The 27,991-nt window shown below is 39.2% G+C and overlaps 1 pseudogene; it reads right to left on the reverse strand.

Annotated features, from left to right (window-relative positions):
- Nucleotides 1-15,369: 15,369 nt before the first annotated feature.
- LOC101995981 lies at nucleotides 15,370-16,368 on the reverse strand (annotated as a pseudogene).
- Between the last annotated feature and the right edge of the window lie 11,623 nt (nucleotides 16,369-27,991).

The following is a 27,991-nucleotide window of genomic DNA, read 5'->3' on the forward strand; positions in this document are numbered from 1 at the left end:
CCTCTGTCTCTTCTAAAAAATGCACTTCCTGAACTATGGTCCATGGCACAGAGCTTTCCAGAGTGATAGCTCATTTGTCTAGCCAGTCACCTTCCCTGCAGCAGCTGTCTCCAAATGCTTGGGGATGGATCTCATCAGCCTAGTTAGCAATTCCAAACAGAAAAATCTGTCAGTCTCTGCCCCTGTGAATGTTTCCACCATCAAGTAAAGAAGCCATTTGTCCTTTAAGCTCTCTCAAGCTCTCTCTCCACAATGAAGGTCTTTCTGGACTTGAGGTTACTGACTTTCTGCATCTGTATTGTTCATCATTCTAATTGCAAAGTTCACACTGTTGCTTTTCATTAAATTTCTTTTACACTACTTACTAGACCTGGATGGAGGTGGGGGTTCCTTGGACTTCCCACAGGTCAGGGAACCCTAAGTGCTCTTTGGGCTGAGGAGGGAGGGGAACTTGATTGGGGGGGGAGGGAAATAAATGGGAGGCGGTGGCGGGGAAGAGACGGAAATCTTTAATAAATAAATAAATTAAAAAAAACATTTCTTTTACACTGCCTCTCTCAAGTGGTTCTGGAATGTGCCTCAGGTACTTTCATATCTCTTCTTCCAGATTAGAAGGAATTCTGCTACTCTCTTTCTCTCTCCTCACTCACTCTCTCATGTATATACATTTATATATACTTAATAAGGTAAAATGTTAAAAGTATGTATTAGAACGTCAGTGTATTTTATACCTCTAAATTTTATTTAATAAATTATCAGTATTATACTGTTGTGATCCAGCTGCCCTCACTCCCCCTGACCAACAACGGAACTTCCTTGTGGTCTGTAATTGACAAGGATGCTTGTGTTCTTTCTGGCCAGTGGTTTTCCACAGAAGCAGTAGAGGTATAAAAGGCTTTAGTTTGGGACAAAATAAAGGTTGCTATTCTTTCACCTGAAAAGAAGCCTCCATGCCTCAATCCTGGCACCCCCTACCCCGCCAGTCTCAGCATCCACTGAGATCTACAAAGTGGGAGTATGTGAATGGGGTCACTCCATCTGCCAGCTAAATCGAGGAGTGTATTGGGGAAGGTAATGTGTTTTTTTTTCATCCCCAGAGATACTCTGAGGGACATCCTCCAAAAGATTAGCAAGTATAAAGAGGCAAGAGGCAGGAGGGTGAACTGAAGGCCTCAAAAAGTAACTGAAACTCTTAAAGCAACAAGGCACGGAAGTAACAAGGAAGACAGCCAACGATTTTGTACAAACAATAGCTCAAATTAGTCCCTGGTTTATTATGGGAGGGGGTTTAAAGATTCCAGACTGGGAGCAAGCCAAGTCAGATTAAAAGGAGTATGTGTTTTTTCATTCCCAGAGATGCTCTGAGGGGTGCCCTCTGGAAGATTGGCCAGTAGGGAAGTAATAAAGAGGAGTCAGGAGGATAAATTGAGGGCCTCAAAAAGATAGAATGTGTATAGATGTATGTTATTATGTTATTGTGTTATCTTTTGTGTTCTTGACTGGAGAAAGACATTTGATCCTGGGAACTGCTAAGAAAGATACTTTGACTTTAAAATATGGGCCTAAGGATTTGATGCTTTGGAAAAGAGGTTCTGCTTTTGTCTCCACAGAGGATGAGCACCTGTGGATTCATTACAAATTTATGTAGTTTGAATCACCGAGACTCCCTGAAATGTTGATGTAAAATACCCTCAAGAATGCAGCACTTCTGCTCAGTAGGAAGTAGGCAGACAGGTTGAAGATGCCCAAATTCCTTAAAAGATTGTTAAAGTGAGGTCCCTTCAATGGTTCTGGAGCAGGAGCACTGAGCCTGCTTCCCTGAGTTCTGCTCTGGTCCAAGGCAGCTGGAGCAGAGCTTTGATAGATGGCTGCAGCAAAAGGCATGTTACCCTGCTCCATTTGGTGCCTGGCCTGGCGGTGTTAGGAGTATCAGCAAATATGGCTGGACCATAGAAGATCGGCAGAAGAGAGACCTTGGAATCACCACAGCTGTGATTGCCATTATTGTCATCTCTGACACTGCAGATACTGCTGCCGGAATTGCTCTCTCCCAGACTGTGCAGGCAGCTGAGACAGTCAACCAGCTGATTGAAAGAGTCAGCAGTGCCTTGAACATTCAAAATAATCTTAATGGACATATCTTTGGACTTTTCAATGACTAACAAGTTCTAGCTTTTATCATTTATGTGTGTTACTCCTGGCACTGTATTGCATGCTTCTGCTACTGCTATGGAACTTAACCGTCATATGAGAGGGGTTTGAAATACTGCTTTTGTTAATTTTACCACCTAGTTAGTGTATGCTAGATGGTTGCAGTGCTGGTCTGGCGTGTTGGGGCTGTCAGTCTTGGGGATACTTGGTTTAGGGCTATGTGTCTAGGTAGCCATGGATGGGCAATACTTTGGGAACAGGATGCCACCTAAGACAGGGAATATTAGAGGGCTATTCCCCATGACAGGCAAGGTATTCCACCGAAAGTAACAAGACAGGCACCATTTAAAATAAAACGAGGGGAGTTGTTGTGATCCAGCTGCTCTCATTCCCCCTGACTGACAGCAGAACTTCCTTGTGGTCTATCTATAATTGACAAGGATGTTTGTGTTCTTTCTGGCTGGTGGCTTTGCACAGAAGCAGTAAAGGTATAAAAGGCTTCAGCTCATGGAAAAATAAAGGTTGTTCTTCTTCCACCTGGAAAGAAGCCTCCCTGTCTCAATCTCGGCACTCCCTGCCAGTTTTGGTATCCAGGCTGCACTGGCGTAGCATTATACTTTATAACTCAGTTCTCTTTGCTGTTATCGCGTAAACAATTGTCCATTAAATTGTTTGTTTAACCTATAATAATCTGAAATATGGTTTAGTAAGGAATAGTGCTTCAGTTTATTTAAAATAAGAACATAACTGGAAGGAAGGGCAATTATTCATTCTCCCAATAATCTGTAATTGAGCAATGTACAAGAGAAATTTCTATGACTATTAGATGAGAACTTGCATAAGTTAAGAGCAGCTTAAAAATAAAAGCAAAAGAAGTATATGTTATTTCATAATATCCAAAGTGTGGTCTTCGGAAGCAGCATCACCTCTCTCCTCAGAGCCATAGGCTGAATCATAAATCCTACTGTGCAGTTTGTCTGCAGTCTAACCAGATGTTGGGAAATCCCAGCAGAGTTTTAACACTTTGGAAAAAAGTGGAGCATTTTATTCTCTCTTTTCTATTTACATATGAATATGGGTAGTTATATCAGTGAATGTCTGTATCAGAGCAGGAGCTAAACATCAACAAACTCTGGAAATAATTAGCAGCACAAGAATATTTACCGGATGAGGTTCTGTAAAAGAGCTAAGTAATTGACTATACCTGCCCCCAACCATGGGGTTATGTTCCTCTTTTGTAAAAAGGAAAAATTTAGAATAATACCAAATCCAGCGTAACTAAAAATTAGTGACTTCAGGTAAGAACTAACATAAAATGATGGACATATGGCTGCAGCTCTTAATTCAGCACAAAAATAATATGGACTTAAAGAGTAAAGTTAAATGATTAAACTACTTAATCAGTACTCTTTGATCAATAATTTAGCAAGAAAGTACTTAAAAGTATGGGAACACAGTTCTAGAATGGAGCTGTGTGAGAACTCTGAATGCTTGTTAGAAAACTTCAAGAAAACAAGAGTCTTGTTATTATTCATAAGGTGAGGTGACCAGAGGTTGGTCCCACAAGGGGCTACAGTTCGTCCCCTGGTGAGTGACCTGAGGCCACAGAAGGAGAAAGACAGATATGCCATTCAGAGAGAGCCTGGGTTATTTTGTGAGTTATGGAGGGGGAAGGGAAAGGAAGAAAAAAAGAAACGGGAAAAGGGAAAGGAAGAGAGGAGAGAGGCAGGAGCTGCCTCCCAGAAGAAGGGCAGACAGAGAAAGAGCAGTTTGGAGAGGAGGCAGGAGATCCACTTGTCTCAGAGGAAGTGGGGGTGTGTGTGGGGGAGTGGGCGGGGCTTGTCTCTTAAAGGGACAGGGTGCCAAGGTGACAGGCCAGGCCAGCAAATTACATTTTTGTCTTTTTCTTATAATAAAATAGTACAAAGTTAGACTTGGCAGTTTGAGGGGCTTTGGACGGCAGATTCTCAAGATTGCTTCCTGCTTATTTGTGGGCATTGAAGTCTTTCTTGAGGGTCCTAAAAAAGCTGGGTGATGGTAACATCCTGGGGTATCTGGTTGCTTTACTCCTGTCCAGGATTTGTGGTGTGTAACTGTCCAGTGTCTCTTGGACCTGGCAAGGTGTTGGCAGAGCAGAGGACAAAGTTAAGCTTAGAAAGAAAAATTTCTCAGGACACCTGAGAGAGGTGTATTTTAGCTGTTTAAGGTGAATCCTTCAATTCAGCTCTCTGGGACTCACAAGAATTCTTTGAGTTTGTGAAAACATAAGTTTTGAAAACATACATTATATAAACAGCAACATACTTATACCAGAATGACTGTGACAGATATTTTTGCTCAATGAAAGTATCTTTAGAGTAGTACTCTGCCAGAGTTAGATTAGTAGATCAAGGCTATGAAAGGCAGCATAAGAGAGAAATTTGATAACTTGTATTTGTCCTCAGACATTCATAATTTGCTGGTACACACCTTCATAACTTGCATTTGTATCTCTTAAAACACCTTTTATTTAGAACATGTTAAGAAGTTGTACTGAAATTTGTTTAGTGAGGTTGTCCTTTTAAACTAACAAAACCTCTCAGCTGTCAAACTGCATCAGAGATCTTTGAGAAGGATAAAATTTTACTTGAGTTATTGATTGAAAATGACAGAGAACTTACTCAGTTGGCTATCTAAAGCCTCTCCTCAGGGTCTTCCATGGTCATTGATGATTGTATTTGCCTTCTGCTGTTTAACACAGGGCCTGCTGGGTTTTAAAAGATTCTGTGGATTAGGAAATCTGTAGGAATACAAACTTACCTTGCCCTAAGCAGCTATGTCATCGATTCCAATTTTCTTTTATTCACTGTCTGGAGATCTTCAGGAGTTTAGTTGAAAGGTAGTTCCTCCCAGTGGTTAGCACTTTCACTTGATGAAGTGAATTGTGGATAGACATTGTTCTGTGCCCATCTCTCTCCCGGGTTCTTTGGAGGAAATAGTGTTCTGCGACTAGGAGCCAACCTGTCTCTTTGTTATGAAAAGTCTTTTAATAATTAAACATTTAAATGCCTTATTTGCTAGATCTCTGAGCAGTTGAGGGCTATTTATAGGGTATAGATAAGCTGAGATTACAGTATAGAATCTGTCTGGAGAACTGGGTGCAAACTTGACTGTACTGGTTTTTAACTTAATAGATGAGATTTATACTTGTGAAAGACAAAGAAGAAAAAGACTGTTTACAATAAAAACTTACAATAGTGGAAAACAGCTTAATATATTTTAAAACTGGGTTGGATCACATATATAGTATTTTTGTAAAAGATTTTAAAGTACACACCAATTTAAAATATGAGACATTGCTTTCATAGTCTGGAATGAGATACTAGGAACAGACTATTTAAAACATTTTTAACAGTATGTTAAAATGTACATTTACACATAAGTTGAATTAAAGTTTTACATATACACACACACAGAGTTAAAGCTAACTAATGCTAATACATAAAGTTAACTCAAAAGTCACATGCATGCACACATATACATATATTAAAAGAGGAGTTGGGTGAAGTGGATGCTTTGGTGGGTCCCACTGAAAGCATGTCTCTGTGCAAAACACACATGTAACAGAGTTGGTAAGAAAAATTAAGAGATGAAGATGTAAGTAAACCATGCGACTAGGCAAGGAATACCTCAGTAAAGATGGCGACTTGGTTACTTGCCCTGCCCTTAGTCAAGATGGCGGTGGTCATGTGTTATATGGAGTAACCACATTTTCGAGCCACAGTGGAAATTTTAAACAGATACAAATAATAAGAGAGACACAGGGGCCATGTAGAGCATTTTAAAATAAAATTACATCCATGTGGCCATACCATTTATTCTTTCATACATGAAGAAGACAGAAAAATTACTCAAGACCACCAGCCATGCTGCCAGCCGCTGTGGGGAGCAAGTACTAAAACTAGACATAGCCGCTTCATGGATCTGACTAATCTTGCCAGTTCCTGCAGACCAGTGTAGCAGTGGCGGGGACAGAATAGAAGGAATTAGAGCAAGAAAAGAAGTGTTTCCAGTGTGTGTGTGTGGGGGGGGGGCTGCCTAGGGAAAGGAAAAGCTGAACAACGTGAGCTGGCAGGATATTAGCAGTGCAGAATATGGCTGGATAGAAACTTTTTAATCTGCCTGTTTGCTGATAGAAGTTAGAAAGCTTCCACTTTAGGTTGTTATTTAAGGGGTACGTAGGCCATTTGTTAGTGAAAAGACGGGCAAGGCTAGAAATCTCTGAGTAAAGCAGAGGTTTTAGGATCTGTAAAAGACATCCCAGAGGGGAGATTGGGCAGACATTTTTAGGTCTCTTCTCCATGGACAGCGCATGAGAGAGGCAAGACCCAAAGAGACAAAGATGGCTGTGTATTCACAAACATCTTTGAGACAGTGCGAGGGTCAAAGGATAGATAGGTCAAGACCACCCTTTGGACTGGTCAACTCAGAGGATGGGGACCCAGGCCACTCCAAGTGGTCGAAGGACTACAGTCCAAGAACAAGAAGCCAGATCTCAGTCCTAAGCCATGAAATGAGCAGAGATGTATGTCAGTGAAAGCTGACTTGGAGAAGGGAACCTTACCATTTGTAGCAGTGGAACAGGCACAGGATGTTGGAAAATGGTCCAAGTCCAGGCTCCCCATATGCTCTCAGCTGAGCCACCCATGGATGGGAGGGAATGCAGAGAGCCTGGCCAAGTCACACACCAATGTTATCATTTATAAATGCAGAGTGACTCGAGGTTGGTCCCACAAAGAGCGGGCAGAATTGGGTCACCGGAGGCCTTAGAGGTCCCCTAGCAGGATACAGACAGATATGCCATGCAGAGAAGTTATAGAGTTTATTTAGTGGGTTCTGGAGAGGGAAGGGAGATGGAAGAAGGGAAAAAGAGAAAGGGAGAGAGGAGAGAGGCAGAATTTGCCTCTCCAGAAGAAGGATGTGTCAGGGATCAGCCTCAACAAAATTACCTCTCGCCACAGTAAGGTCATGGGGATTTAAGTAAATATAGTAAAGAATATGAAGTCACAAATGAAAATAATAAAACAGAGAAACATATAGGATAGTATCGGGAGGAATTTTTGTGAGTGCTGAAAATTTGCCACAGTTTAATTTCCAACTGCTTTGACCCCAAAAGAAGTAAGACAAAAGAGTGCATTAACATTATACAAGGAAATGAACATACCAATTGAAAGTCACAGTCTACATTCATAGTTAAACATTCTGTTGCTGGAACAAAACAGGTCACACTCTAGACCAAAACTTTCTGTAGGGAAATCACTCCCTGGGTGGAATCCCAAGTTATCTCCATAAAAGGAACTGGAACTTAATTGGGTCCTTAGACTTTTGTTTGAGGTAGGGAAAATAAAATCTACTTCTCTGTTCCTAGAGCACAAAGTCTGGCAAGGAGCCACTCCAGTAACCTTGAGAGAGCAGACCTCTCTGAATCAACAGCTAGATGGGGCCTTTGTTTTGAGGTAGAACCACAATAACCTTGAAGGAACCAGAATTAAGTCCCAACTCTCTTACTTTTGGTCAATGTGGAAACAGGCTCACACTTCCCCTGTCTCCACAAGGAAGGGTAGAGAAAGTGCAGGCTGGAGAGGAGGGGTGGATTGGGAATGGGTGCTACTTATCTTTTAAAGGGACAGGGTTTTGAGCATAGTTTCTTCAAAACAAAGAATTTTTATTGAAATGCGTTTTCCTGATACTTCCAGGTGTAGTGGATATGAGTAAATTTACTTCAGCTGTTGGCATTTGTATGCCTCTATGGAAAAAAAAAATGTTTTTGACATATATGGCTTGTCCTAATGATTGAACACCGTAATCATGGCCCTGTTCTCCCAGGTTCATACTGCCTAGAGCAGTATGGAAGGACATAGCAGATTTTACCCAATCTCAGTTTATAAAGTTCTCTGTGTTTTATGTCTACTTATAAACTTACACACTTCTATAATAAGTTGTAGAATAAAATAAGGTATAACAAGATAAATACGACCAAGTAGCTAACGTAAAAATAAGTTAAAGCCTAAAATAAATTCCAAATTTGTAACCAGCATAATTAAAAGTCAGCAAATATATTCACTTTTGATACTTGAAAATTAAAAAAGAAGCTTTAGCTGTGATGTGGAACTGAAATATACTCACCGTGTATAAAGTAGGTTAATATTTTGATGAATAAATGCATACTGCAATTTCACTGTTGTTTGTATTCCTTAAAATTGATTTTCAGTTCTCAGGATAAAACAAAGTTCTGGTGAATGGTATCTGTAACTCAGCTTCTTGGCACAGCTTTCTTGTTCTCTGGTGTTTAATTATTCCTGACCATTGTTGGTATGATAGATGATGTGGAACTGGGGAGTACCTCCATGGAGCGTTACTGATGTTTGCTGTATGTACTATTAAGGTAAGGGGATCAATTTTCAGTACAGTGTCGAACCTTCATTAGTTTTGAATGAGTTCCCATGTGTTACATCTTATAACAAATATGTTGTTTACCAGTCCAAATCTTTCAAGACTGATTACATGTTTTTATAATAGTTATATAGAAAAGAAACAATCCTATCACCTTCCTCTGGACCTAATTAGTTGAAAATCTCATCAAGAATGTGAAATATCTATCACGAAACATACTAAAATTAAGGCATTTCTTAACTTTAGGAGATGTGATTCGGTGAAAATAGGGTCATATTCTGAGAACAGAAAGAAGGTCAGATCTCTTCTATCTCACTCATGAATTTTCTATTTTTGTGACTTTGAGACTGTTGATTGATGTAACCTGGCTAGAAAGTACTCTCTAACCTGAGCTAAGACATTGCCTTTAAAATCATTCTGGGAGAAGTGTTTTACGATTTTCATCTTCACACATAAACACACCCATATATAACTTTGTATATACTTTTCCCAGTACTGTTAGCCTTTACTATACACATACCATAAGGAAGACTCTATTTGTAGTAACCACAAGCATTAACAGCTTTTCCCCAAACTAATAGAACACATGATATAATTTAAAATGTACTAGCATACATTTCCAAACAACATTTGCTTATAAGACACATTTAATCTGTTCAAAGTTTTTACGTCATTGTTTGTAAGTCCCATAATGACTCAGTTATTTCAGAATCAAAAATTTCAATGGCTGGTTCTGCTGATAATTAAAATTTATGCAATTTTGTTATAAAAATTATGATTTCAACAGTCTGTGTATGATAAAAATATGTAATGTTCAACTTTTGTAAGTTAATTGCCAGTCAGTGATTTAAACTTTTCTCAAAATACATGTTGTGAGCTTGCAGTTTAAATTATACATAGGCTCAAGGGGAAAACCTTGGTAGTACAAATGGTGAGTAAATTCAAGATTCTGTTTTTTTTAAAAGAAAAAAGATCCTCAACTTGATTCCATGTTGAATTAGGAGCGGCGGAGCTGCGTCCCCAGCACCCGACCGCCTGCACGGCTAGCTTTATACCCGAAATAATTACACGGAAACTGTATTCTTTTAATCACTGCCTGACCCATTAGTTCCAGCCTCTTATTGGCTAGCTCTTACATATTGATCTAACCCATTTCTATTATTCTATTTAGCCCACGAGCCGGCTTACCAGGAATGATCTTAACCTGCATCTGCCTGGAGTGGGGGAACCATGGCGACTCCCTGACTCAACTTCTTTCTCCCAGCCTTCTGTTCTGTTTACTCCACCCACCTAAGGGTTGGCCTATTAAGGGGCCTAGGCAGTTTCTTTATTCCTTAACCAATGAAATCAACAGATTGATATATGACACTCCCACATCAATTCCATTGTTCTACGTGTCAGTTTTTATGCCAATACCAAGCTGTTTTTAATACTACAGCGCTATAGTAGAGGTTGAAGTCAGGGGTGTGATTTGATTTGTTGAGGGGGGCTGGCAGTGGCATCAGGACCTAACCCAGTTGCATTAACAGGTTTTTTTTTTGAGCCTATTCACTTTGGTGGGGTACCTTACTCAGCCTTGATGCAGTGTGAAGGGACTTCTTCCTGCCTCAACTAGATATGATGGGTTTAGTTGACTCCCCATGGGAGGCCTCACTCTCTCTGAGGATTGGTTGGGGGTGGGAGGGAAGTGAGTGAAGTGGCAGGGAGGAGGGGAGTGAAGGGGAACTGTGGTTGGTATATCAAATGTATAAAAACAGATAGGAAAAAAAGATTAAGCTAATCTACGTTTATGGAGTATAATTTCCCTGATTTAAACACTCTTGCTTGGGAGTGTGTTGCAATTTCCTTCTTCCTTGAAAACTGTGTTCATGCTCTTGCTCTTTCATGATTTCTGTTACTACACTGAATTTTCCTTTATAATGAGCTTACTCACTAAGATTTTATTTAGCACCTACTTTTTGAGAGATATTGTTATTGATATGAATACAGAAATGAAAAAAAAAAACAAAAAAACCACTACACTAAAAAAAAGATTATTTTCTACCAACTTATAGTTAGTGTCTCAACTAAAAAGAAAATAATTCATAAAGAATATTTCTTTAAAATTGTTTTTTATAATATATAATTTTGAGATACATACTAAATTTCTTTCTAAATTGTGACTGAGTTTATCACATATGGCAATCTTTAAAATTGCTTAATATTGTATTATTAAGTAAAGTACACTAATACATCTTTAAGTACTTACAATAAATAAAATATCTTGAAACATCACTGTTTTATGTTTCTAATAGCTGAGATACTTTTTTTTTATATGAGAAAATTCACACCTGGTACAGAAAACCTAGTCAACTGCACATGGCTGGGAAGGCCATAGATCCCAGGGGAGAACTTATTACTGCCATTTATCCCCATGATATAAGTGCCACTATGGAGAGATACCTTGCTCTACAGGTAATGGTTGAGATTTGAATCTACTTTTTCCACTTTCCCAAACTTCTATAATACCCAACTACATTCTAAAAACCAGTCCTTGAGTCTGCAGATGGCTCAGCAGTTGAGAGTGTTAACTTCTCCCCAGAAGACTTGGGTTCAGTTCCTAGCAACCACATGGAAGTTCACAACCTTCTGTAATTTCAGTTCCAGAGTACCTGACATCACCTTCTGGCCTCCATAGGCAATACCCACACATGGTATACAGAAAAACAAAATTCACCCTTCCAATCCCTAGCCTTAAATTCACAGATAGGTAAGAACTACCTTTACTTCTAATCAAATAAATGTCTTTTTTACATCAGGCAGAGACGATCATAGAGATCAACAACTGGTTAAAAAGCGTAGATTTAAAATGCAGACCATAGGGTTCCCAACCATAATCAATTCATCTACAATGCAACTTCTACTAAGGCTCAGGAATTATCACAGAAGAGGGGCCAGGAATATGATGTCTGCCATTAGACAGGGAAATTGCAGGAAAATGGCATCCATGTAGCTTCAATACCCCCCAAAGGGAGTGGTGTTATTAGGAAGTATGGCCTTGTTGGAGCAAGTGTGGTCTTGATGGCGGAAGTGTGTCACTGCGGTAGTGGGCTTTGTGGTCCTTTCCTCAAGCTTCACTCAATGTGACAGTTGACTTCCTGTTGCCTCTAAGTCAAGATGTTTAACTCTTAGCTTCAGTACCATATCTGCCTGCATGGCATCATGCTGCCTGCCATGATAATAATTGACTGAACTTCTGAAACTGTAATCAAGCCCCCTCAACTGAATGTTTTCTTTGTAAGAGTTGCCATGGTCATAGTGTGTCTTCTCAGCAATAAAAACCTAACTAAGATACATGGCTATCTATTTTTTATTAGAATAAATCACAAGACTCATGAGTACAGTGAGGTTGGCCTCAGTAAACCTACTAATGACCACTCATAATTAAAATTATATTTTCTATGAGATTTTATCTTATCAAAACCGAATGAGCAGATCATAATTTTCAGTTTCAATTACTGAAAACCTAGTTGCATAATCATTTTTTAATGTTCCCATCTCTTCCCTTCTTTTTCAGTTCCTCTTCTGCAATCCATATGCATGTATTTGTGATCTCTGTTGTCTTGCTTTGTGATTGATGATGTGCAATTTGATGGAAAGAGAATATTCTCCCTGCATATATTATTGGAATATGGTGCTATGATTGGGACTATGAGGAAATTTTCACTGCTTTTAGGGAGAAAGAGCCAAGGATAATTTTTTCATGCTTCAAAGTATTAATTTCCTTTGTTGTTTCAAAAGCAACAAAGTTATTCTCAGTAACTTTAGAACATGAGTGGCAAAGTTTGTACAAGCTTTGTATATTATGATGAATTTCTACTTTATTAGAATGTGTTTCTTAAAAGGAATTATTAAAACAATGGTTTCTGTTTCTGTGAAGAGATGAAATGACCACAGTAACTCTTATAAAGGAAAACCTTTTATTGGGGCTGGCTGGCAGTTCAAAGTTTTAGTCCATTATCTTCACAGCAGGGTGGGATGAAGGCAGACATGGTGCTGAAGAAGGAGCTTAGAGTTCTTTACATTTTGATCTGCAAGCAACAGGAAGTTAACTGTGTACCACACAGTTCTTGAACAAAGGAGACCTCAAAGCCCACCCCCACACAGTGACATACTTCCTTTAACAAGACCACACCTACTACAATATAACCCAACCTCCTAACAGCATCACTCTTTTGGGAGCCATTTTCTTTCAAACCATCACATATTGAAATTCGAGAATTTTGTTAGGTATTGTGTTAATTTGACTATGAACTTGAGCAATTTCAAAGGTTGTTAATTAGTTGCATTTTGTCTTCTAAAATTTCTGTATTTTCTGTAACTATAATCTAGTAATTAGACTTCTGATCAGAATCCTATCTATTATTCCTTCTCATTTCTTTTTAGGCTGATACTTGTTAGGGTCTGAGTAAAAGCCCTGAAGAAGACCAGCAACCACATATGCAATAATGAGAGTGTTTTATTGATTTTAATGTTGGGGTAGCTAAAGAGCGACCCCCAAAATAGCCTGCAAGCTCCTTTTAAGCAGAGTTAGGGAAATTCTGAAGAGGAGGGATTAACCTGGGGTTGATTGGTGGAGGAAAGATTAGTCTGGGAACTGATTGGTGAGAGCTGACTGGTGGGAGGCCTAGTGGTTAGACACTTTCCAGTAGCAGGGTAGAGAAAGTTATCTTCAGCTTACAGAAGTCTGAGGAGTGCCTGCTGAGTTAGCAGATGGCCTTTTGGGAGCCTGCTGAGTTATCAGAAGGGCTTTGGGAACCTGCTGAAGTAGCAGAAGGGGTTTGGGGACCTGCTGAGCTAGCAGAAGGGCTTTGGGGTGCTTGCTGATGATCACCCATAAGTTGCTGTTTTCATGAGACCTGATTGCTCAGCTCTGTCTCATTCTAGTGAAGCGAAACTAAGGTATGGTCTCCATTAGGGCTCTGATCTGCTGCCCATTCTTCCAGGCTATTCATATTTCCCACCCCCTTGAATAATGGTTTATCTCAAATCCTGGAGATGCTTTCTCCAGATAAGCAGGCTTATGTTGTTGTCTCAGAACTACCAGCTGGACCGTGTAGATTTGTGATGATCACCAGGTCATCTGACTGGAACCCATGGGGCACAGGAGACAGTACCTTCTCATAGACTGCACGGAGCTGAGGCCACGGTTGTTTATGCACGTTGAGACAGAAATTATAGAGAGGAAAGAAATCTTAGGCAGAATGAGTGGTGGCCTGACATACACGACTTCAAGTGTGGTCAGACCTAGGGTATAAAGAGAATTGTGAACCCCGTAGAGAGCAAAGGGGAAGAGAATCACCCAGTCACCGCCAGTCTCAAGGGTTAATTTGGTTGAAGTCTCTTTTAAGGCCCAGTTCATCCTTTCTACCTGGCTTAAACTTTGGGGACACAAAGCACAATGAAGTTTCCAATTGGTCCCCATAGTCTTAACTAGTCTTTATGTTAGCTGAGAGATGAATGCAGGTCTATTATCTGAGACAAGAGCATAGGGAAGCCATACCAAGAAATGATCTCTTCTAGTAGCTTTTTGACCACCATGGCAGCCGTCTCATGCTTAGTCAGGAAAGCCTCGTTCCATCCTGAAATGGTATTTATAAAAACTGGCAAATATTTATAGCCACATAAGCCTGGTTTTACCTCTGGGAAGTCAGTCTCCAAATTACAGTATGTGGATGACCTCCTGATAGCAGCTGACACCTTAGAAACCAGCAAAGCTGCCACTGAAGGGCTGCTTAGAATTCTGGGAGACTTGGGGTAACGTGTATCAGCAAAGACCGCTCAATTCTGCTGACTGAGGTAACTTACCTGGGGTACATACTCAAGGGGGCAAAAGATGGCTGTCAGAGGCAAGGAAAGAGACCATTCTGAGGATCTTCTCTCCCAGTGCCCAGTCCTCATGACTCCACTTCTTGCATTGATGAGATAGCACATGGGGACATCAGCCTACAACTTCTGCTGTTTTGGCCTTAAGGTCAAGGACCTTAGATGTGCTCTTTTAAAGAGGTCCTGTATTTTCTTTTTCCAAATTAGTACTTTGGTGTATTTGAGTGGCAAAGTCTGATGGGAGGATGGTCTATTTGTCAGGGGTCCTGAGCCATCCTTTCTCCTTGTGTTTGTGTACAAATGGATTCTTTGGGCCTCTTGGTCAGCATAAGCTGGAAATTCTGGCAATGTAGGTGTCCCCATCTCTGATGGTGTGGCTAGCAGGAGACCGCTGTCTGGAGAACAGTCTCCTTTGCTGCCTTGTCTGCTCAGCTATTTTCCTTCAAGATTGATTCCTCTTCTTTCTGATGCCCAGGGAAGTCTATGACAGCTATTTCTTGATTATTAATTAATAGTCCTTCCTTCTGCAGCCAACAATCCCCTCTCCCTGTAGATGGCACCATGTATGGTACCTGCTTGCTCAGCTCTCTCCCATTCTAGTGAAGCAAAAGTAAGGTCTGGTCTCCATCAGGGCTCTGATCTGCTGCTCCCCTTCCAGCCTTTTCAATACTCTTTCTTCTATCCTATCTGTTATTATTATTATTAATCTTACTTTTTTAAAGAGGGGTGCAATGAACTTTATTGATGGTATTCAAGAGAGTAGGGCTCCCTAAGCCCCTCCTGCTATTCTGGGGGTCTGGGATGCAAACTGTGAGGGAGATGCTCAGTGTCAAGGGTTGAGTTAGGACAGGGACTGCTCAGCAGCCGAGGGCCTCTCTCTTGCTGTGTCGTTGCTTGGATGGGTGGTCCAGGGTGGGCTTCTTACTCTTCGGAAGCCATGTAGGCCATGAGGTCCACCACTCTGTTGCTGTAGCCGAATACATTGCTGTACCAGGAAATAAGCTTTACAAAGTTGTCATTGAGAGCAATGTCAGCCCCAGCATCGAAGGTGGAAGAGTGGGAGTCACTGTTAAAGTCCCAGGAGAAAATCTGGTCCTCAGTGTAGCCCAGGATGCCCTTTAGTGGGCCCTCGGATGCCTGCTTCACCACCTTCTTGATGTCATACTTGGCAGCTTTCTCCAGGCGGCATGTCAGATCGACAATGGACACTTTGGGGGTAGGAACACGGAAGGCCATGCCCGTGAGCTTCCTGTTCAGCTCTGGGATGACTTTGCTCACAGCCTTGGCAGCGCCAGTGGATGCAGGGATGATGTTCTGGGCAGTGTCATGGCCGTCTTGCCACAGCTTCCCAGAGGGGCCATCTACAGTCTTCTGGGTGGCTGGGATGGCATGGACTGTGGTCATGAATCCTTCCACGATGCCAAAGTTGTCATGGATGACCTTGGCCAAGGGGCCTAAGCAGTTGGTGGTGCAGGAAGCATTGCTGACAATCTTGAGTGAATTGTCATACTTGCCATGGTTCACACCCATCACAAACATGGGGGCATCCTCAGAAGGGGCGGAGATGATGACACTTTTGGCCCCACTCTTCAAGTGGGCCCCAGCCTTCTCCATGGTGGTAAAGACACCAGTCAACTCCACAACATACTTGGCGCGGGCAACACCCCATTTCATGTTGGCGGGATCTCGCTCCTGGAAGATGGTGATGGCCTTCCCGTTGATGACAAGCTTCCCATTCTCAGCTTTAACTTTGGCTTTGAACTTGCTATGGGTGGAGTCATACTGGAACATGTAGACCATGTAGTTGAGGTCAATGAAAGGGTCATTGATGGCAACAACGTCCACTTTGCCAGAAGTGAAGGCAGCCCTGGTAACCAGGCGTCCAATATGGCCAAATCTGTTCACTCCGACCTTCACCATTGTGTCTCTGGAAGGAAGCTGGCACTGCACGAAAAGATGCGGCTGTCTCTAGAACAGGGAGGAGCTTAATCTTACTTTTAAAAGCAACCATGTATCATCATCTAATACTCACCATTGTGCTTTTATTGTTACTAATTTTTTGGAAAGTCTGAAGAAGTTAAAAATCTTTCAGGAGCTCCTTATTTTCAAAAATCATGTGTCTAATTCCCACTGTGCACTTTCTTCCATGCTTATATTGTGCCCTAATCAATATTAATTACCTGCGTCCATCCTCAAGTGAATTTATCACATGTATTCTCATGTTTGTGTGTCTGATGATTTTGATACAGTTCTCAATAGCTTTTGCCTGTTATTTTTTATTGAATCCCTTAAAGATATGTCAAAATATGCATTTCTTCATGCCAACAACTTTGATCCCTAGTGGGAGTTTATGGGACCCACCATGTATGGTACTTTAGGGCTTTTTTTGGCAGTTATGTAGCATTGTCCTAAGTCACTCCACAGTATTAATGTCATTGCCTCAAGGGCAGATCCTATACTTTCCTAGTGGCACTGTGGGTCTTTATATATAACAAAGTATCAATAAAGTAATTAAATTAAACATAAGTGGTAGTTGGCTAAATTGGTTATATTAAAAAGCTTCAATTATGCCCTGAAGGAAAAGGTCTCAAAGTTCTCATGAGGTTTCATGTTTGATTTACACACCGAGTCAGAAGCTTTGGAATCATTACTTTGCTGGATTAGAAAATGTACTTATAAGTGCCCCTTTGAAAAAACACTGTCCCCATCTATTAAGAAAAACAGACCCACTACAAATATTCCGTCTATAAGCACTGCTCAGTTCCCAAACTAGGAAAGTGCAGAGGTCTTCAAAAGACACACTTTTATATTCACTTGCTTGCAGGCTAACACATGCCTGAAAGGAACAATTTGTAGATTCCACATTGTTAGGACAGGAAACACAAATGATGAAATGACAGCATTAGCACCGGGTATGTGAAAGGACATTCGTAACCCAAAAGTGTCTCTGAGCCATATTTATCATACAAGCAAAATACAATGTTATTTAATCAAAAATAATTTGGAGAAGATGCTTCAGTCTTATGGAAAACTGGTATAGAGTGGTTGTATTTGCTGAGTCTTACCAGTCCAGCTCAATGCTGTCTTAACATGGCAGCCTCAGAGTCACATCATCTAAGGCCATTGTGTTTTCTTTTTTGTTCCTTCAATTGTGCTATTGCATTCTTAAAAGTCAACAGTAATATGAGAGTTTATTTTCAGAAACTTCTATTTGGCTTTCTCTTATAGTTCTTACCTCACAAACCAAACACTTTGTGCTGGGTGTCTTTATATGTTACATATGTTCATTTTAATGATAACTTTGAGGATAATAAACTTTAGGATTGGGAGAATGTGTACAGTTGCTATTGTAGTATAAGCTAGATTTTGATTAGGGATTCATCTGTAACCTTTCTCCTATATTCTCCTGCTCTAATCTGGAGTTCATGATGGCACTGGATACCAATAACGTTTGAAATCTAATGCCTTTAAAACATCTAAATATTTTCTCCCTGATTTACAGCTCTTGAGAAACTAGCCGCGGGGTTGTCTGGAGAGAAATGGGGGCAAATGCCACTGTCTCCTTGCTGTTCTGTGACAGGTTTTTTCTCTGGATGTTGGCTCAATCCTCAGGCAGTAGGTTCTCTTTAGAAATCTGACTCAGGTTTTTGACTAAACAAATGACCATAAAATTTTATTCAACTAAACATTCTATCATTTTGCTTATCCATTAGTCTTTCCATTATCTGTTGTAAAAAGTGTTAATTACATAAAATTTGAAGTCATTTAAGGTGTAAATTATTGACATTAAACGTGCACTTATTTTTTACAGTTAATACTATATTCATCTCCAGTACTTTTCATCATTCCAAATGGAAAAGCTGCACCCCTAAACGTAAGTCTCCACTCAGAAATCAATAAACAGTATTTTAACATTTTGTCTGTTGCTCACACATGATTGTGTATTTTTAACAAGTACCTTCAGGGACCCAATAAACAGTATTTTAACATTTTGTCTGTTGCTCACACTTGATTGTATATTTTTAACAAGTACTTTCAGCGACCACCAACTCATTTTGGCTATGAGGTTATTATGACCACCTTTCTAACTCTTAGACCTCTTGGATTTTGGTGCTTATGAAAATAACTTCAACCATCTCATTTCCAGCAGTTGAAGCACACAGCCTGGCCTCTGTTACTTTAGGGCACTGGATGCATTCATTTTCTAAGAGAAAGCCGATTTCTGCAGTAACTTCACTATCAGTCTGGCCCCGCAGAGAAGAGCCATCACTAACATTTCCTGTGGCCTTGGTAAACAGTATGTCCTATAGGCTTTTCTCAGAGAAGATAATCCTCTTTGGGACTTTGTGGCTTCACATAACATAGCTGTTTTATCAGACCCAAATCTCTGAGGCTGTAAAATCCTTCCTCTACCATCTGCTACTGCAATTTGGACGTTAAAGATGTACTCACCCTGGGCTGTGGCATTCTTGGGATTTTCTTGGGAAGCCTCATAGTAAATTTGTTCTATCTCCTGAATGTTTGAAAGATTGTTAAATCTTTTATCTAGAGAAAGTGATTCCAAGACATTTCTTATCCAGTGTTACAGTATGCCTCTGTTGAATATATTCACATATTCTTCCGTTCAGTATGCCTTCTATGTACCAACTATGTCTCCTTTGGAGTATCTTCTATTTTCTTCCTCATTGCCCACCCCCCCCTCTCTTCTACATGTTTTTCTTTGCCTTAACATTAAATGTAGCTCTGATTGAAAACAGAAGCATCCAAAGAAGTTTCAAAGAAACTATTGCTTTACGAGAAGAATGAGACAATTTCTGTTTATTCTTTCTTCATAGCAGGAATGTTAATGCTTAGAAGAGATTGGGAGCAGTTAGTGTGTTAGGATCAGAAATCTGTAGAGAGGAAAAGTACTCAGGTTTACTCACTAAAACTACTTCTTTACTTTGTCACAACATCCTAACATTTACCAAGCAAGTACTCAACTTTGGCAGGAGAGTTCTGCCTTGAAAAATTTAGCCATTTTAAAATTTAACAACCAACTTAGATACGATTCTTGAGTTTTCTTTTACTGGTTATATGCCAAGGGGAGTCTCTCCCCCTCCTCTCTTTCTCTCTCTCTCTCTCACGCATGCTTGCACGCAGACACGCATACACTTAAATGTACGTTTTGAATATGAAAGGAAATGTGCTGTTCATTTTTTGACTATCTTTATTGTTTTATTTAAATTCATTTTTTCCATTTGTGTTTATTTTCCAGCAGTTGTTGTTACTTAATTTTTTTCTTATGGCTGCATAAGATAAACTTTGCCTAAATAACACATTTTCTTTAAACATTCGTCTAGTGATACATACCTACTGTGACTCCATTTTTTTTTGTTATTGTGAGTGGGACAGCATTAAACATGGACCTGCAAGTATTTCTATGGTTTGTTCACTTAGAGTCCGTCAGATAGCTGGCCAAGAGTAATACAGATAATATGGCAGGTCTATTTCTAGATTTCTGAAGAGCCTTCATATTGACTTCCACAGTGACTGAACGACTGATATCTCATTCATCTTGCTTATTCTGTTCATTTCTCCATTGTCTTGTGGCATGATATAAACAATTTTTCTTGTTGAAGTGTGTGAGGAAGAGGCAGGTAGTTACACTAACATGCACCACTGAGAATGTGTGCTTCTGTGGGTCTAGAGAGAGCTCCAAAACAAATTTTATGTTGAAGAAAGTCAAGTTGAGCACAGTGATTTTTATTTATCTTTAATTGGTCTTTGACTAGGACCCAATTGTGAGGGCTTAGTTTAGATACAAAAGCCTTGAAGCAGCTAAGATTATCAGCTAATTGTCATGGAGGAGAAGTGAGCATGTTCTTAGACAATCTTAGGGAACATTACTGTTTCTGGAATCTTCCATAAATTGTGCATTGTTTTGTGAATATTTTACTGATATTCATATATTGGAAATTTGAAATATTGTTCTTTTTGGAAGCTACTGTCAGTGTTTTAGGAAAAAAAATTAGGCACACACAGCATGTATATGATAGTGTTATATGTATATGATAGTGAGAGAAAGGCCTCAAGGGGAAATGTGCTTTTTGCTCTGACTGTCATTATCTTATTGACTTTAAGTGCCTGTGTTTTGTCTTAGACTATTACTTGCTCTGCCATTCATCTAGTCCTTGATATAATTCATAATGTAGAGTTCTTTCAAGGAGGAATGGATGATGTTAGGTACCTTATACAGGAGTTATCTGTTAGGTGTTTTGATTGCTTAAAAACACAATGGGTAATTACTTCAGTATATATTCAAGGCACAGATCCATTCTCTTCTCAGTGTAGAAGCAAACATCTTCTTATTCTACTTCTTTACCCATCTCTATTAATCAAAAAGATTAAAGGCAATGATCTATCACACACTTAAGTTCTGGAAGAATTCCTGCTTAGTAATATCTGGATGTTTTAACCTCCTAATTCCACTGTCAGGGTAAGATCTTACCTAGGTCTGAGTCATCTATATTGAAGGTGGACCAGAATATTAACTGCAAAAAAACATATCTTTATGCTTATAAAGAAAAAATACATTTCAAACACCATTTGTGTAATTCTTGATAAATTTAAGTGGCTATTGATTGTTTGCTGGTTGTGTAAAAATCTGTGGAGTTTGGTGAAATTCACACTGGCTTAATGTTGTTTTCATTTCATGTGACTTAGAAATTTGTGTCGAAAATATTTTACCAATTTTGTCCTAAAGTGTTTGGACTGAAAAAAAAACCCGATATTTTAGACATACGCTACACATTTCAAATGAGAAGTCCTGGACTATTTGGTTGAAGAAATAACAGTAGAGAAATACTAATATTCCCTGTGCATGTATAAGTGCATTGTTCCTGTCTACACCTCTGTAATTCAGGTAATGTGGTAATTTAAGATTAGAGTAGTATTGCACTTTTCTGTTCTTTATAAAAAGGGGTTTTTTTCTAAATAAGTAATTAATAAACAACATTACAGAAAAAAAATATCTTTTTTAAGAAGTCTTCCAGGGGGCCACAGCTCCAACCCTCACCATGCTGCTGGGGCTGATAGGCCTCAGCCAAAGGCAGTCTGGGGTTTCTAGCTTCTGCCAGCAAGAAGACCCCCAACCATGAGCCTGCACAGCACCGGAGGTGCCAGGCAGATAGAAACTATTATGTCCTTTTCGTGATGAGGAAGCATGGTCCCGCACAGTGAAATGATGGGATGAGCTGGCCCTACTTCTTACCTGGGCAGCATAGCAGAGCTGATGCTGTTGATAGTGGAGGTATCAAATATATGGAATAGGTGAACCAGCATAGACAACACGAGCGGGAATAATCTGCCTCTTCTCCTCTGTCATATAGTAGAGTGGGCAGGTGAAAGATGCTCTCCCACCTCACCTCACCTCCTGTGGCAGGTGGGAGAGCTTGTCTTCAGCTTGTCTTGAGGTCATAAGAGCAGGAGAGCAATCCCTGCCCCTCACCAGCTGCATCATTTGGGAGAGTGAACTCTGCACCCTGTCTGGTTAACAGGGCAGAGCCTGTAGGCCCTGATCCTGGATGTGTGGAAGAGATGACCCTGAGGACAGGGGTGAAAATGTGAGAACTGACCCCACTTTTTGCTCATCACTGCAGAGGGTGAACTAGCCAAGGCACTTCTGGAGAGCTCACTCTGTTGGTGAAGACATGGGAGAGCTGGTGGGCTGACCAACTCTGCAACTACCCAGGCCCAGAACCTCGGTTCTGTTATAATCCCAACATCCCTATCTCTGATCTGTGGAAACACATGACCAGTCCTACATACACAAAGCTGCAGGATCTCCATGGCACAGGGAAACAACAGGATATCCAAAGACATCTCTGTGAGGGCCCAGCATTGATAGCATAGCAGAAGCCAGAGACCTTGAACCAGACCAATATCTTTGCAATGAACACTTGCAAGTAAAGAAATATTTCACACTACAGAATCCATAATGAGATTTTTTTCCTTTTTCTTTTTCTCTTAAGTTATTTCATTTTTTCGTGGGGGGGATTTGTAAGGGCAGAGGGCAGATATGACAGGATGAGGAAATGAATGGGATTCACATGCATGATGTGAAAGACAAAGAATAAATAAAAAGTGTTTATGTGTGTATGTGTGTCTTCCAGAGGCACATGATTTAATCATACCATGTTCATCTCCTTGCATATTTATTACAATTGTTAATTTCTTCATTTCTCCAAAAACTTCTGCTATTCAGTGCTATTTTACATGACCTGAAGGTGTCCTATACATTTGAGTGTAAAGATACTTAATAAAAACATAGTATAAGATAATAAATTTACTAATTTAAATTGACTTAACCTAACTGTTGAATATAGAACTGAACCAAAATTTTGCTCTGAGATCATATAAATAAGATAATTAGCTAACCATATTGGTTTTGTGAAATGCATTATAACAATGTGAGCCGGGCGGTGGTGGCGCACGCCTTTAATCCCAGCACTCGGGAGGCAGAGGCAGGCGGATCTCTGTGAGTTCGAGACCAGCCTGGTCTACAAGAGCTAGTTCCAGGATCGGCTCCAAAACCACAGAGAAACCCTGTCTCAAACCCCCCCCCCCCAAAAAAAAGCATTATAACAATGTGAATTTAAGACTGTTGAAGCACGGTTAATAAAAGGTCAAGGTCAGAAATTGAGGTTCAACGTGAAGACACAAAAAGCAAAACAGCCAGTCACTAGCTGTCACCTTGTCCTCAGTCTAAAAATGGCGATTCTGCCTCCAGAAATCTCAGAAGGAGACCGCATCTGAGAGCTGTCTTGCCCCATCTTGTATTCCTCTCTAGGGCTGGGATCAAAGTCATACATCACTGGGATGAAAAGCATGTAACACCCAATTTCTATGGCAACTAGCGTAGCTACTGGGATTAAAGGTGTGTGTTACCATAATCTGGTCTGTATGGCTGACCAGTGGGACTCTTCTGTTTTTAGATCTTTAGTCTTTACTTATTAAAATACATTTGAAATGTCACTACAGACTGTTAAGACTGACCTAGCTCAAACAGAGAGGCAAATTGATCACAGAGTTGATGTCAGGAAAATGGCTCTCTAAACCAGCTGACGAACATAGAGGATGAATACTATTCAATTAATTTCTTTTCTACTGACTCCTTGGATGGATCTGAATGCACAAATGTAAGACTTGAGCTGAATTTCAAAGTAGTGCTTTCCGGGTCATTTGTGGTTCTAGAAAGAAGAAAATGAGGGTGGGGAGTAGATAGAAGTCATCAAAGTTAGGAAAAGTAAGAATTCCAAGTGAAAGAGAAGGGCAGTGAGAAGGGCACGTTTCTGTAATGGGGAAGAATTAAGTTTAGCATTAAAGACATGTTTTTTTTTTTCCTACCATTTCTATTCCTTTGTTGTGAAGTCTGTTCTAGGTTTCACATCTCTTCAGAAGAATTTCACACACGCATGCACGTATGCACAATACACACCTTATTTAATAGTCAGAGAATTTTTTATGGTTATTAAATTTGCATATATATAAGGGGAATGTAGAAGGAGAGTGAATGAGACTTAACTCCATGACTGAACAAACAGAAATCAGAGAACCTCATCAGATAGTACTCCCAGAATGAATTCATCAGGGATTTGAAATAAATCTTAGTCACTTCCATATACACCCTCTCTTTCATCCCATTCTTTAGCAATTAACAGAAATCTTGACAAGTCCTTAAAATTGTTACTCTACAGTGGAATTATAATGCAGGACTTTTGAGCAGATGGGCCATTCAAAAAGTGAGTCTCATGAGTATTCCGGAGTCAGGCATAGTGATGTCTCTCATCCTCGAAACCACTGAAACCATAAGATCAAATTCTAGAATGATTTCCTCAGGGGTACAAGTTATTCTTGGTGCAATTAGCTTTCAAATACTTTCCTTAAGAACTTCTTCAAATTCTGGGCATCTTGCCTTCCAATAATTTGCCTAGAAAGAATGATGACACTTGCCTCTCTCCAAATTCCAATATTTTCGGAAAAATATGGTTCCACATCACTTTAAGTGCTCTCTTCGTAGGCAGATGTGTCCCTGTATGCCCAACATGGCATATTAGCACAGACTCGTTTTCAGAACATGACATTTTATACATTGTTTTTTCTTATTCTACTCATCTATTTGTTCTTATGATATATGGTTTGGGAGCAATGTCTGCCCCCAAAGTTACAGGTATTTTAATACACTAGCTATAGAATATTAGAAACTGCCTTTCCTAGTCATAAATCATATCAAATTTAAAAAGCAACATTTACTAGGAGAATTTATGGACATGGCAGAAAATAATTAATAGAACAATTGGGAGAAGGGGAAGGATGCACTTATTATAGTCATGGATAGTTAATAAATGACGGATCATATTTTCTATAAAGAATTTATGTTGTATTCCTAAAAGACCATCTGGAAAACATCCTCTCAGTGTTTGCTTCCATATTTTCAGTCTAAGAACAATTCTAGACATCTTTTAATTAATCACATCTGTCAAATGATGCTGAAGATCGTCTAACAAGATCTCTTCAAGGACAGTTTCATTTTAGTGACTGATGACAGATTTCACTCTCTCATAGGAAAGAAAAATGTGGAATGTGTTGATATTTTTTTCTCTCTCCTCACGTCCTATTTAGGGTTTCTACATCTGTGACAAAATACTATGACAAAAAATCCCAAAACAAAAAAATACTTGGATGAAGAGTTTATTTCATCTTATAACTCTGAGGTCACACTCCTTCATTGAGAAAAGTTAGGGCAGGAACCTAAGACAGAAAGCTGAAGTCAGAACTTAACACAGAAACTGATATAGAGATGAATACTATGCACTGGTATGGATCTTGGTCTATTGATACAAACTCAAGGTCACTTTTATTATACTGTATATATGTATTTCTACTCTCATTTAGGGTGTTGTGTTTATGCAGCTCATTCAAAATGAAATGCATAGTTAAGAAATTCATACAAGTGAATAGATAGTCATGTGTAATATTCAAACTTGTAGTCACGATAGTTAGATTTTTCTAGATATACAGAGATCTATTTCAGTTAGATAGTCTCCAACACTTCAAACACCTACCGAATATGGCATTTAAAAGGTTTTAAGAGCCGGGCGATGGTGGCGCATGCCTTTAATCCCAGCACTCAAGAGGCAGAGGCAGGCGGATCTCTGAGTTCGAGACCAGCCTGGTCTACAGAGCTAGATCCAGGACAGGCTCCAAAGCCACTGAGAAACCCTGTCTCGAAAAACCAAAAAAAAAAAAAAAAAGGTTTTAAGAATTTAGACTTTTCTTGACAGTGAGACATGTCTGCTTCTGGCAGCATCAATTACTTCAGAGAGGATGATGGGCATTGAAGAAACATTATGAAATTTGCCTTCAATGTGACAAGGCTAGTCATTTGGTCAAGAAAATGCTTTTGCCTGGACATCTAGATGGTATATTGTATAAACTAGACATGCAGGACCCACACAAAAATGACTGATGAACTTGTCTAAAGAAAGTGAGACAGTCCTTCAGGGTTCCTGCTTCATGAAAGAGTCTTCCAGATATTTCACAGAAGACAGAAGAAAGTGACTGACAAACTGCCAATACAGCCGAAACAGTCTTTCAGATTTCTTGCTTCACGGAAAAGTCTGCTGGATACTATGGGCCTGTAGGCTGAAGATGGATGCCCCAATGCTATAGGTTTTTGATGTAAGCCATTTCCTGAATTGGAGGCTTCATTTGGTGACATGTCTTAATGACCAGTTGGGCCTGTGTTTCCATTACCTAGCGATTTCATATATATATATATATATATATATATATATGAGTGTGTGTGTGTGTGTGTGTGTGTGTGTGTAAAACTTTTACCATATTAGATTTTTCCTTTCTGCACTCTCTTCTAGTCTCCTTTCTCCCTCCATGTTTGATCTTCTAATCCCCCCTCTCTATCTATCCAGAACTACATATTCCATTTCCATGACCTGGATATATAAATTTTTCCCTCAGTCCTTTTCTTTCTGTTTAATTCCTGCAGTTTTATAGATTTTAGCTTGCTTATCAATAACAGGACACCTAATATTCTTGTATAAGTAAATTTACATTATATTTACTTTTCTGGGTCTGATTGGCATCACTCAAGAAGATTTTTCTAGTTTCTTCCATTTATCTAAAATTTTTATTTTGTTTATAGCTGAGTATTATTTCATTTTATAAATGTAACACATTTTCTTTATGCATTGATCTATTGAGGAACATCTAAATTTTTTTCTAGTTATGAATGGAGCAACATTGAACATGCTTGAGCAAGTGTCTCTGTAGTAGTACAAAACCTCCTTTGGGTGTATGGCCAAGACGAGTATAGCCTATTTTGAGGTAGATCTATTTCCAGCTTCCCAAGGAATGCCACAATGATTTCCATAGTGGTTGTACAAGTTTACACTCCCACCAGCAATAAATGAGTGTTCTCTTACTCCACATGCTCACCAGCATAAATTAAGTTTAGTTTTATTAATCTTGGCCAATATGATTGGTGTAAGATGAAATCTCAAAGTAGTTTTGATTTGTATTTCCCTTATGACTAAAAATGTTGAACTTTTAAAAAAATGTTTCCCATTCATTTCCCGAAAAGTTTGCATCTGTACCCCAGGTTTTTTTTTTTTTTGTATTATTTGTTTTCTTGTTGTCCAGGTGTTTTTTTTTTTAATTAAGCAAATGTCTCACAGGCTTGATTACACCTCACTCATTGATTGCATGTTCTCGATTATATTTTCTGATTTTCAGATAACATTAGCCTTCGTAGTTTATAAGAAACCTATCAGGAAAACTTGTTTAAATACCATAGGCTATGAACTTAGAATATTTTAAATATTTGTATATATGTATAGAAAAGATTTTTAGTTAGATGCCCTGTATCATAAATATTATATTTTATTTACAACAAAAAAGTGTTTGTGATTCAGGAAAATTTAATTATGCTAATGATTTTTAATTTTATTTTTTAGATGTGTTAGGAATGGGGCAGGTTGAGTAATATTTTCTTTTTTCTTGGTCTTATAGCACTTTCTTTATTATATTTTTTGTTATAATTTGTCAAGTAATAAATTAATCTAATTGTCTTAATGGCTTAATTTTACTGTTTTCTTTCTTTTTTCTTTTTTCCAGCCAGTAAGGATTTGTGGTTAACATTAATTGGGTTCTTGAATCTATAAACTTTCCAGTGCTGTGACTGACAGAGTTCTACTAGCTTATATTTGATTCATCATAACATACTATATGTTCTCAATGTCCAATAAATAAGATTTTGTATTAATAATTAAAAGGTTTGCATTTGAAAACACTTTAAGCTTGGTTGGTCAGAGCTACTCATAAGACCTTATCCAAGTGTTAAAAGAAACTTTAAGAAAGCATATAAATTAAGAGTGAACTGCCTTTGTCCTATTTTAAGACTATTTGTTGTAAAAAAGAAATTGGACTAATTGAATAATCAGATCCCTGGAACAAATTTTCCCTGTGGGTCTGTTTCCTCTGGTGT

Source organism: Microtus ochrogaster, linkage group LG10 (genome assembly GCF_000317375.1).
Source record: "Microtus ochrogaster isolate Prairie Vole_2 linkage group LG10, MicOch1.0, whole genome shotgun sequence".
Classification (NCBI taxonomy): domain Eukaryota; kingdom Metazoa; phylum Chordata; class Mammalia; order Rodentia; family Cricetidae; genus Microtus; species Microtus ochrogaster.